This window comes from Cetorhinus maximus, chromosome 1 (assembly GCF_964194155.1).
Source record: "Cetorhinus maximus chromosome 1, sCetMax3.hap1.1, whole genome shotgun sequence".
NCBI lineage: Eukaryota > Metazoa > Chordata > Chondrichthyes > Lamniformes > Cetorhinidae > Cetorhinus > Cetorhinus maximus.
Genome location: NC_135879.1, coordinates 143,257,114 through 143,268,948, shown reverse-complemented (window position 1 = coordinate 143,268,948; position 11,835 = coordinate 143,257,114).

The following is an 11,835-nucleotide window of genomic DNA, read 5'->3' as shown; positions in this document are numbered from 1 at the left end:
TTGAGACATCCTGATGTCAAGAGTGGTATCTTTGAAGTGTCTTAGAAATGTAGATAGAATTTTAATCATTGAATCTGACAATTAATAAATATATATTTTAAAAAGCTGCTCACTAAATGTTGCTAATTATTTCCTAACACTCATTATCATGTTCCAATTGATTGGCCCTTCAAGGGTCATGGTGCGACATGGATTTCAGTGACACATGCCAAACATCAGTTTAAAGATGGCATAATGACTTAATGAACTGTTGTTCAGTTTCCAAAGTTCTACACATGTATCATGCTGTGTGCTGAGCTGATACATTTAAAGTCGATGTTATTTATTTGCTGCTGTTAAATCATGAAAATAGACTTGACATTCAATAACCCCGTATTCCTGAGTCTTCCAAGATTGAAGAAGAGGAAGGTGAGAAGCAAAACCAGATATCATTATAAGATAGTCACAGTGAAATCAGCTAGAGAATTCTAAAGAAACTTCTTTGCACAGAGAATAGTGAGAATGTGGAACTCGCTACCGCACGGAATGGTTGAGGTGAAGAGATGCATTTAAGAGAGACCAAATAAGCATATGAGGGAGAAGGGAATAGAAGGCTTTGCTGATAAAAATAGATGAGCAAAAATGGGAGGAAGCTTATGTGGAGCATAAACACCAGCATGGACTGGTTGGGTCTGCTTCTATGCTGTATGTTTGATTTAATTCTATGAAGTCTGCCCATAATCTTATAACCCTCCAAGTTTAAAGATCGAGGTGCAGCAATCTGTAGCCATCAATGGAAAACCTTTTGCAAGCTAATGTTGACTCAAGAGTAAGGGAACTTATCCTCGTAATCTGTCAGAACTGGCCTGCAGACAACACAGAGATTTAGCTCACTGGATCTTTTTGCCGATGCCAAAAGCACTCTTGAAAGGTTGTACTAAAAACTTTAAATGATCCTTTCTTTCAGAAATTGTTGAACTTGCTGTTCATTCCAGCGTGTTTTGTTTTTAATTCAAATGCCCAGGAGTCATATCTTTCTTTTTTAAATCCACATAACACTAGTCCTATGGTAGATAAACCTGTCACATTGAATACTTAAGGCAATGGTAATTGATGAATATAGCATTGAGATTATTTTTAATGCACTTTGATAACACTTTCAGTGTGTTGACAACAAATATTGCTCCTTAGTGCCTGATTTTTTCATTCCCCAAATGCCATTTGCTTCCAGAATGGTATCTGCAGCACAGATGTGTACTTCTGGGCCTGAATCTTCTGGTCGGCATGCGGGGGCAGGCCCTGCTTGCCAACACGTAAAATGACTCTCTCTCCTCTCCCCGCCCGCACAGGAAGCGCTGAGCGCTTCTGGATGCGTGTCACGCTGGGCAGGCCTTAATTGACCCACCCACGTAAAATGGCGGCGCACAGCCAACTGCGGGTGGCGATCGGCTGCTTGCCCGCCCACACCCGCTCCAGCCCAGCCCGCACAACGGGGAGAAAATTCTCCCTCTGGTGCTAGCACGCCAGACACCATTTTAATGAGGGTGTTAGTGTCACACAGGGAGCAGGTGCTTGAAGTCTGCAGACTATGTTGCTATTTTGGAGCTCAATGCTCCAGCTAATGTCTCTTAACCTTGCACGGTTAAACATGCATTCCGTAGCAGGAAGGACCCCCACCCACCTCCCCTCCCACCAGCAGTAATTTACTGAGATCATGAACTACTTTTAGGATAGATGCTGGAAACACTCAACTGGTTAGACAGCACCTGTGAAGAGAAATAAAGTTAACATTTTAGGTCATGATGACGCTTCACCAGAACTGAGGAAAGTTAGAAATGAAATAGGATTTGAGCAAGTGGAAGTGGGGAGGGTGTGGAAGAACAAAAGGGAAGGTCTGAGACAGGGTGGAGGGCAGGAGAGATTAAATGACAATAAGTTTCCTTTCCCTTTTTTGACTTTTCACCCAGATTCTGATGTAAGAAATACAGAGCTTCTGCATTTACCTATTGGGTCCCTATGAGTCCAGCAGACTCAAGTTTATTGCTTGGACTGCATTGTGTGCAGTGATATTATCTTCCATTTCCCATTGATTACAGTATATTACCCCTGGCAGTAATCCAGTGCTTGCTGTAATTACTGCTGCTCCACATTACCATTAAAAAAGCTGTAATGGAATACTCCATGTATTCCTGTGGTAATATTAATGTACTTTAATTAGAAGTGTATTAGTTAATTAACAAAAAAGACAAATGAATCTATACTTTACACAATAGGGACTGGATTTAATTGGAGATTAAGTGCTAACGGGACGGTAAATCATTATTGTCGCAATCATCAGGTCTCCACCTAAGCCCAGGGCAATTGCAAGGCATAGGAGACAATTGCTGAATCGTGGAACGCAACCTTCTTGTTAGACATCTGAAAGCTATTTAATAATATGAGAAAGACAGCCATGTAGAACAATGCATTCAACCACCAACCAATCATCCACCTCGGATAACCACAGGAAATAAATCTTTGAACATAAAAAAACTGACACCTGAGGGGGAAAAAACAGAGATAAAAACAAAAAACTGCGGATGCTGGAAATCGAAAACAAAAACAGAATTACCTGGAAAAACTCAGCAGGTCTGGCAGCATCGGCGGAGAAGAAAAGAGTTGACATTTCGAGTCCTCATTACTCTTCAACAGAACTGAGTAATATTAAGAGAGGGGTGAAATATAAGCTGCTTTAAGGTGGGGGGGGGTGGGGGGAGAGAAGTTGGGGGGAGGTGAGGGTTGTAGGGACAAGCAAGCAGTGATAGGAGCAGATAATCAAAAGAAGTCACGGACAAAGGAACAAAGACGTGTAAAAGGTGGTGATATTATCTAAGAGAATGTGCTAATTAAGAATGGATGGCAGGACACTCAAGATACAGCTCTAGTGGGGGTGGGGTGGAAAGACTAACAGGGCATTAAAGATTTAAAAATAATGGAAATAGATGGGAAAAGAAAAATCTATATAAATTATTGGAAAAAACAAAAGGGAGGGGGAAGAAACAGGAAGGGGGTGTGGATGGAGGAGGGAGTTCAAAATCTAAAGTTGTTGAATTCAATATTCAGTCCGGAAGGCTGTAAAGTGCCTAGTCGGAAGATGAGGTGCTGTTCCTCCAGTTTGCGTTGGGCTTCACTGGAACAATGCAGCAAGCCAAGGACAGACATGTGGGCAAGAGAGCAGGGTGGAGTGTTAAAATGGCAAGCGACAGGGAGGTTTGGCTCTTTCTTGCAGACAGACCGCAGGTGTTCTGCAAAGCGGTCGCCCAGTTTGCGTTTGGTCTCTCCAATGTAGAGGAGACCGCATTGGGAGCAACGAATGCAGTAGACTAAGTTAGTGGAAATGCAAGTGAAATGCTGCTTCACTTGAAAGGAGTGTTTGGGCCCTTGGACGGTGAGGAAAGAGGAAGTGAAGGGGCAGGTGTTGCATCTTTTGCGTGGGCATGGGGAGGTGCCATAGGTGGGGGTTGAGGAGTAGGGGATGATGGAGGAGTGGACCAGGGTGTCCTGGAGGGAACGACCCCTACGGAATGCTGCCAGGGGGGGTGAAGGGAAGATGTGTTTGGTGGTGGCATCATGCTGGAGTTGGCGGAAATGGCGGAGGATGATCCTTTGAATGCGGAGGCTGGTGGGGTGATAAGTGAGGACACGGGGGACCCTATCATGTTTCTGGGAGGGAGGAGAAGGCGTGAGGGCGGATGCGCGGGATATGGGCCGGACACGGTTGAGGGCCCTGTCAACGACCGTGGGTGGAAAACCTCGGTTAAGGAAGAAGGAGGACATGTCAGAGGAACTGTTTGCACACAGCAATTTCCCCCAAATAGTAAATGCCTTTTAAGTGGTGGTTGAGGGAGAATTGTTGACCAGGATACCAAAGGAAGTAGCAGCACTTTAAACAGTGTTTTCTATCACTTGAAGGACAACAGCTCTGACAATGTGATGTTCCCTGAGAAGCGTACAAGAGTATCAGCCTAGATTATGTACTCAAGCACTTAAACTCATACTTTCTGACTGAGAAGTAAGTACCCTTATCCGAGCCAAGCTGACTCTTACAAGCCAACTGAACTGAATTCATGCACAGGCTTAATTTAAGATAGCTAAAATAATTAAAAAGCATGGTCTGACTTTTTTGTTTCAACTTATTGTTAGTAGTTATTTCTTTTCTGGGATGTGGCTGTTGCTGCTAAGACCAGCCCTAACAGCCTTGAACTGAGTGGATCATAAGATAATTTCAGAGAGCAGTTAAGAGTCTACCACATTGCTATGGATCTGGAGTTATACTATCAATGGTAGCTTTGTGGCTACCATTACTGAGACTAGCTTTGTATTCCAGATTTATTAATTGAATTTATATTCTACTAGCTGCCATGGTGGGATTTGAACCCATGTCCTCAAAGTGTTAACCTGGGCCTCTGGATTACGAGTCTAGTGACATTATTGTTATGCTACTATCTCCTAATGGGGATGGGTATGCTTAAAGACCATCAGTTCAAACGTGTTAACATAAAAGCAAAGTATTGCAGATGCTGGAAATCTGAAATTAAAAACAGAAAATGCGGGAAATACTCAGCAGGTCAGGCAGCATCTGTGTAGAGGGAAACAAAGTTAATGGGCTGATTTGAATCTGTTCCAAATTCAGATTTTTGTCCTCCGAATTCACCTGGATGAGTTCTAATTTAGCACTAGAATTTGCACAGTTCTCTGATTTATTATTTGCACTTTACAAATTTTGTTGAATCACAAAGGGCAGAATTTTCAAGTTGGCGAGGGGGGGGGCGGAGCGGGAGCGGGTGTGGGCGGGCGCGGATCCAATCTCTGCCCACGATCGGGTCTGCGCCGCCATTTTACACGGGTGGGCCAATTAAGGCCCACCCAGTGTGAATCGCGGCTCCCGAGGACAGCGGGAGCGGTCGGGAGGCGACGGGACTGCAATGACCACCAGGTCCAATGGCGACCCGGCGGCCTGTTTAAAAAAGCTGCTGCAGCCTTTCAAAGGCTGTGAATCATGGACAGTGGAAGGGCTCCCCAGAGCGCTGCTGGTGAGCAGGCCAGGCAGGAGGGTAGGGCAGGGGGCACTGTGCCCCTCGTTTTTCTGATGATTGCCTTGCTGCCCTCCTCGAGGAGGTGGCAGCACGGTGGGAGGTCCTGGTTCCCCAGGACAGGAGGAGGAGGCCCCCCCACATGACCAAATATGCCTGGGAGGAGGTTGTGGAGGTGGTGAGCTCCCACAACCTGGGTCCAGTGTCGCAAGCGCTTCAACAACTTGTTGCGCTCGGGAAGGGTGAGGACCATATTGGCAGTGGTCACTTAACCCAGCAGGTAGGCTTTCCCCACTGGCCGCACCCCTCCCCTTCGAGCAGGAGGACCTAGATCTGGAGAGGTGCCATGCGCCCAGGTCCACCGGTGTCGTTGAGGCTGGGGTGCCACGGGCAGGTATGTTTGCCCAGCAGTGAGGTCACCATTGTTCTCCCAACAGCCATAGCAGTTCTGAATGTTCATTGATTGAAGTTGGCAACATGGCTTGACCATTGCTTATGGAAGAATAAGCGCATAATGATCTGGGGAACAGGGATGCATATTAACATTGTCTCCACGTTAACTGATCCAATGTCCTTGTTCTTCCTTTCAGCATCAGGGGAGCACGGCTGGGAGGAGGAGCAGCAGAGGCCCCCTCTCACACCTGAGGGCCCTGAAGTCTCACCACCGTCACACCATCTCTGCCAGGCAGGCACCAGCGCAGATACTAGCACCTTGGTGGGAATTAGAACATCAGCTAGTGTCCCGGGGCACAGCGGTGAGGGCACTTCACACTCGCTGGAGGAGCTGGCAGAGACAGAGAGTACCCATGGCGCCAGCAGTCGGAGGACTGCAGGGGACCGGGCACATGCTCAGTCAGTGCCTAATGATGTGCCTCTGGAGTTGTCCATGACACAGCAAATGCAGGAAATGTGGCAGGGTGTGTGGGAGCATCTGGTAGAGATACATGAGGCTAAGCTTGGCTTGGTGTCTGTGGTGGAGGAGTCTACGCGGACTATCACTGAAACAATTAGCCTCATGGCCGAGCGCCATGCGTCCTCCATGGAGTGAATGGCGGCTCTCGTGGAGAGGCTTCTCCAGGAGACCCATCAGGGCTTCCTGGGCATGCACTTGGACCAGCAAGCCCTCACATAGGCATTGACCTCAGCTGGTCATTGCCAATGTGGGAGATGGTCTGGGTACCAGGCTTCCCAGCTCGGTGCCCATCCATCCACGATGAGCAGGGAGGTCCAAAGTGACCTCACGTTAGCGCAGCACCTGCCTGTCATCTCTGCAGGCTCCTCTCAGGGCGCTCCGGATGAGGGCAGCTGCTCCTCCACCCCTCTCCCAGTAACCATTGCATCTGGTGAGGCTGTGACAACTGGGGAGATGCCAACTGTGGAACTGGCAGCTCCCTCCGAGGCGGGGCCAGCACAGGCTCCACAGGCCAGAGGAGGTCCACCAAGGTCATCAAGGCCAACAGGACAGCAGAGTCAGCAGGCTGTCTCAGATGCCACTCCCAGCGAGGGGGCAGCACCAAGACGTAGCACCTGAAAACGTAAACATAAGGCACCTTAGGCACACCACCGGTTTATCACTGATGCTTTTGTGTTGACCTGCAATGAGGTCTTTATGAGTTGGTGTGATTTTTAACACCTTTGTCATTTTGTTTCATTAAGTTTCTTTGGTTGTAATATTAAATTCAGACATGTCACCATGAGGTTGCCTCTTTTCTTCTGCAGGTGGATGGTTTCCAATAATGTAATGAGTGTTTTGTGGGACATTCAGCTTTATTAACAAGGACCTTAGTTAATGTTCCTAACCAGGCAGATTTTGAACTTAGGTATTGAGTATGGATCCTGCAGCCCAGGCTTGTCCTGGAGGTCCATATGTGGTGTGCTAGCTGAAGGTTCGTTGGATTAAAGCCTCCTGGGTGTCCCTGCCTCCCTGGAGTATGCCCAGGTCAGTGTCTAACCCTTAGCATTTCCCTGTGCGTGCTCATCCTCGGACTCACTGCCGGACTCATCGTGTGCAGCCGCAGCCACTGTGTCTACGTCTTCATCGTCCACAGCGTCCCCCCTTTCCAGCGCCAGATTGTGGAGAGCGCAGCATGCAACCACTAACAGCGACACACGATCTGGGGGTACTGGAGTGCGCCCCCTGAACGGTCCAGGCATCGGAAGCGCATCTTGAGAAGACCGATGGATCTCTCCATCACAGCCCTTGTGGAGGCGTGGCTCCTATTGTACCGCTGCTCAGCTTCTGTTCTTGGATGGCAGAGAGGCGTCATGAGCCACCTTCTGAGAGGATAGCCCTTGTCACCCAGCAGCCACCCATCCAGCTGGGCTGGAGCACTGAAGAGCCCTGGCACCTGGGAGTGTCTGAGGATGTAGGCGTCGTGGGAGCTGCCTGGGTACCTTGCACAGACTTGTAGAATCAGCATCCTGTGGTGGAGGAGTCTACGCGGACTATCACTGAAACAATTAGCCTCATGGCCGAGCGCCATGCGTCCTCCATGGAGTGAGTGGCGGCTCTCGTGGAGAGGCTTCTCCAGGAGACCCATCAGGGCTTCCTGGGGATGCACTTGGACCAGCAAGCCCTCACATAGGCATTGACCTCAGCCGGGCACACTATCTGCACGTTCATGGAGTGGAAGCCCTTCCTGTTGATGAAGGCACCGGGCTCACCCGCTGGTGCCTTGATGGCCACATGTGTGCAGTCGATTGCACCCTGGACGCGGGGAAAGCCAGCAATCGGCGCAAAGCCTCTGGCTCGCTGTGTCTGGCTTGCCTGGCCCCACCGGTAGTGGATGAAGGTCAATGCAGGCCTGAACAGAGCATCTGTAACCTGCTTGACACAAGTGTGGACAGTTGTTTGGGAGACACCACAAAGATCACTCACCGACCCCTGGAAGGAGCCAGAGGCATAGAAGTTGAGGCCAGCTCTGATCTTTAGAGCCACTATCCACCCACACAGTTCGCGGAGATCTCAGGCGCAATCATGTCTGTCTCCCTTTGGAGACGGAGCCTCCTTCAGCACTGCACCTCAGACCTATTGAGGTAGCTGCTTCCCCGTCTGTATACCCTGGCAGCAGGATAGTGGCATCTTCTGCAGCCCCTTCCACTTTAGACTACCTCTTGGCCCTGCACCCCTTGTGCCTGTGCCTGACCTCCCAAAGGTGGCTTCCCTGGAGGCTGAATGTGTACTCCTAGCCCTCTCCCCCTTCTAGCCTTCCCTTTCTCCTCTGAGGAGGTACCTACAGTGGAGAGTTCAGCTCCCATTCCCAGGCTAAAGGAAGGCTTCCTGAAACCTGCAGGCTCAAAAAAGATTCCTCACTGCAGAGTGCTGACCTGAAGGTTGTGAGTCCAGACCAAGCAGCTGGTTTATGTTTTGAAGTATTGCAGATTGCACAGGCAAGTGTCAGTAACTTTGAAAAATCAATATTTGACACAGCCCACTCGCGACTTCACTGAGCCCTCTCATCCCGCCCATGGATGAGGTTTATACAAATGTGTCCTACCCACCTGCCCATTGTGCCCATGTGCTGACCCGAAGATTGCATGGGCGCTGAAAAATTGCCATCGATTGACGTCTCAAGGGCCTTAAGTGGCCGGTTAATTAATGGCAGGCGTGCATCGGAGATCATCGTGCGCCCGCCCAACGAAATATCACGATGGTGCGCGGTGACGTTGGGATGCTTGCCCAATGTCACCACGCGTCATCTCACACGTGTGTGTGCAGGGCCCACCCCCGCACACCAACAGGAAAATTCTGCTCAAACAACCACAGCCTCAAATCCTTTAGTGTCACATTTGAGAAAGAAGCATATTTTTAACAGTTTTAATGTAGTTAAATTTCATCATGTTCATAAATTTACAGTTACTTTTTGTGAGTATATGGTTCCAATATCCTATGTTAATGATTTAAGTCAGTAAAACAATAAACATATCTAGTCATATGTGGTTCAGGTATCCTAGTTTGCGACCAGATAACCATATTTGTAATGATGGATTAAAACATAATTAGCTGTAGTTTTGACAGTTAACCTTAGTAAAAAGTATTCAAATATAAAACTATATGTTCACAGCTTATACTCAAGCTTATTTTCTAAATAGGCCTTTGTAATAAACTTGGATTACTGGGCAGGCTTCTTGTAAGAAACAGTAAACTTTATTTACAGAGCTCCTGATGAAGCTACATGCTTGTACTGAGACCAAGACTAGAAAGCTCCACCCCTAAGATTACCTGCGCTTAGGGCTGATTCATCTGTACAGTCACATGATCTTCATAACAGTATGAAAGGTTGAACTTACAGCTACTACATTCCTCCCCCTTTAATTTTGTTTTACCACTCTTATTAACCCATAATCATGCCTGTCAAATTTATTAGAATTCTTTGAGGAGGCAACAAGCGGCGTAGATAAAGGAGAACCAGTAGATGTAATATACTTGGATTTCCAAAAGGCATTCAATAAGGTACTGCACATAAGGCTACTTAATAAGAGCCCATGGTGTTGGGGGTAGCATATTAGCATGGATAGATGATTGGTTAACTAATAGAAGACAGAGTTGGTATAACGGGGGCATTTTCATAATGGCAACCTGTAACAGTGGAGTGCCACAGGGATCAGTGTTGGGGCGACAATTATTTACAATATATATTAATGATTTATCTGAGGGAAGTGAATGTACTATCGCCAAGTTTGCGGATGACACAAAAATAGGTGGGAAGGCAAGTTGTGAAGGTGACACAAAGAGTCTACAGAGGGATATAGATGAGTTAATTGAGTGGGCAAAAGTGTGGCAGATGGAACATAATGTGGGAAAATGCGAGGTTATGCACTTTGGCAGGAATAGAGGAGCTGAATATTATTTAAATGGAGAAAGACTGCAGAAAGTTGCAGCAAGGAGGGATTTGGAGATCCCTGTGCATGAATGACAAAAAGCTAGCATGCAAGTTCAGCAGGTAATAAGGAAGGCAATTGGAATGTTTGCCTTTATTTCAAAGGGAATGGAGTATAAAAATAGGGAAGTCTTGTCAAAACTAAACAAGGCACTAATTAGACCACACCTAGAATACTGTGAACTGTCTTGGTCCACCTATCTAAGGAAAGATATGCTGGCATTGGAGGCAGTCAGAGAAGGTTCACTAGGTTGATCCTGGGCATGGAGGGATTTTCTTATGAGGAGAGGTCGGGTAGGTTGGGACTGTACTCATTGGAGTTTAGAAGAATGAGAGGAAACCTTATTGAAACATAAGATTCAGGGGGCTTGACTAGGGTAAGTTAGGGTAGATGCTGAGAGGTTGTTTCCCCTTGTGGGAGAGTCTGTCACCAAAAGGCATAATCTCAGAGTAAGGGGTGGCCCATTTAAGACAGAGATGAGGAGGAATTTCTTCTCTCAGAGGATAGTGAATCTGTGGAATTCTTTACTGCAGAGAGCCATAGAGGTTGGGTCGTTAATATATTCAAGGCTGAGATAGACAGATTTTTAATCAGTAAGGGAATCAAGGGTTATGGGGAAAAGGCAGGAAAGTGGAGGTGATGATTATCAGATGAGCCATGATCTCATCGAATGGTGGAGAAGACTCGATGGGCATAATGGCCTACTTCTGCTCCTACGTCTTATGGTCTTATTTAACACTTCCTTGCCGGTGGGTTTGAAGGCATGCCTGCTCACCATCTACCTACCCACCCCTTCCCCCACCACACTTTTACCAGCGGCAGGGGTGGCATTGGGCGGCCAGTCCATCAGTGGGCCAGTTGAACAATGGGCTCATTCTGCTGCCACTAGGATGAAAGCAGTGGTGGGAGAAAACCATGCCAAGCAGCCAGCCTAGCCGGTTTCCCTGCACAAGCTGGTGGTGGGCTGCGGAGGGGGTGGGTTCCCTTCTTTCTCTTGGGCCCACTGAGGGTTCCCTGAGGGACGGAAATCCCACCTCCAGCCTATCAACGGCCAAATGCCTTTTTAGCTAGGGGTGTGGGCGGTGGGTGGGGGCGTAGGGCTGGAGAGCAGGGACAATGGTGCCCTTATAATTCAGCCCCATGTTTTAGGTCTGTTATGACCCCAGCTGAGGTTACCCCTCGACAAGCTTGCTCCCAAGATGGAACCAAGCTTGATAGATCTTAACTTTTAATTTGTTTGTTTAGATACGTGAAGAGTAGCTACTGAACAGAGTCACAGGAGTCAGCTGATGACTTTTAAAAAGAATAAAGCATTTATTAAACAAGAAGAGATGAACTATATACACAGACCGTGTAAATCTATGGCACCCTGTGGTCAAACACACCATGCTCTGAAATCAAGTGACAGATGCCACCTCAACCAGATGCTATGGATCTCTCCTCAACTCCCCACAGAGGTTTGTCACACCATGATCCAACCAGTCTCACTGAACTCTGTCCTTCACACGAGGGCTTCCAATCTCCACTCTCAAGATCTCACCTTGGAATCTTGTCCCAAACCAACGCTTTCTCTCAGACGCCTTCCACAAGGGTTCACCTTCAGGGTTTTGAACTCTCTTTCTGATGTTCCTCTTCCCTGGGTCACCACATGCATTCAAGCCGTCTTCCACACACTCTCTCTCATCGACTCAGCTGTCAACAGTACCACTGCTTCACATGCCCATAGCAAATACTTACAGACCTTCAGTTGTCTCTTTGAACCTTCTTGCCTTTTGCAAGCTGTTCTCACTTTAAATCTGCTTTCTGCAGCCTTTGTCTTTTTAAATCTGAAGCTTGGAGCTTTTCTCTCTGCCCCTCACTCTTAACTTCACTTAATAGGACCTTTTCCAGGTTCCTGTCCTTC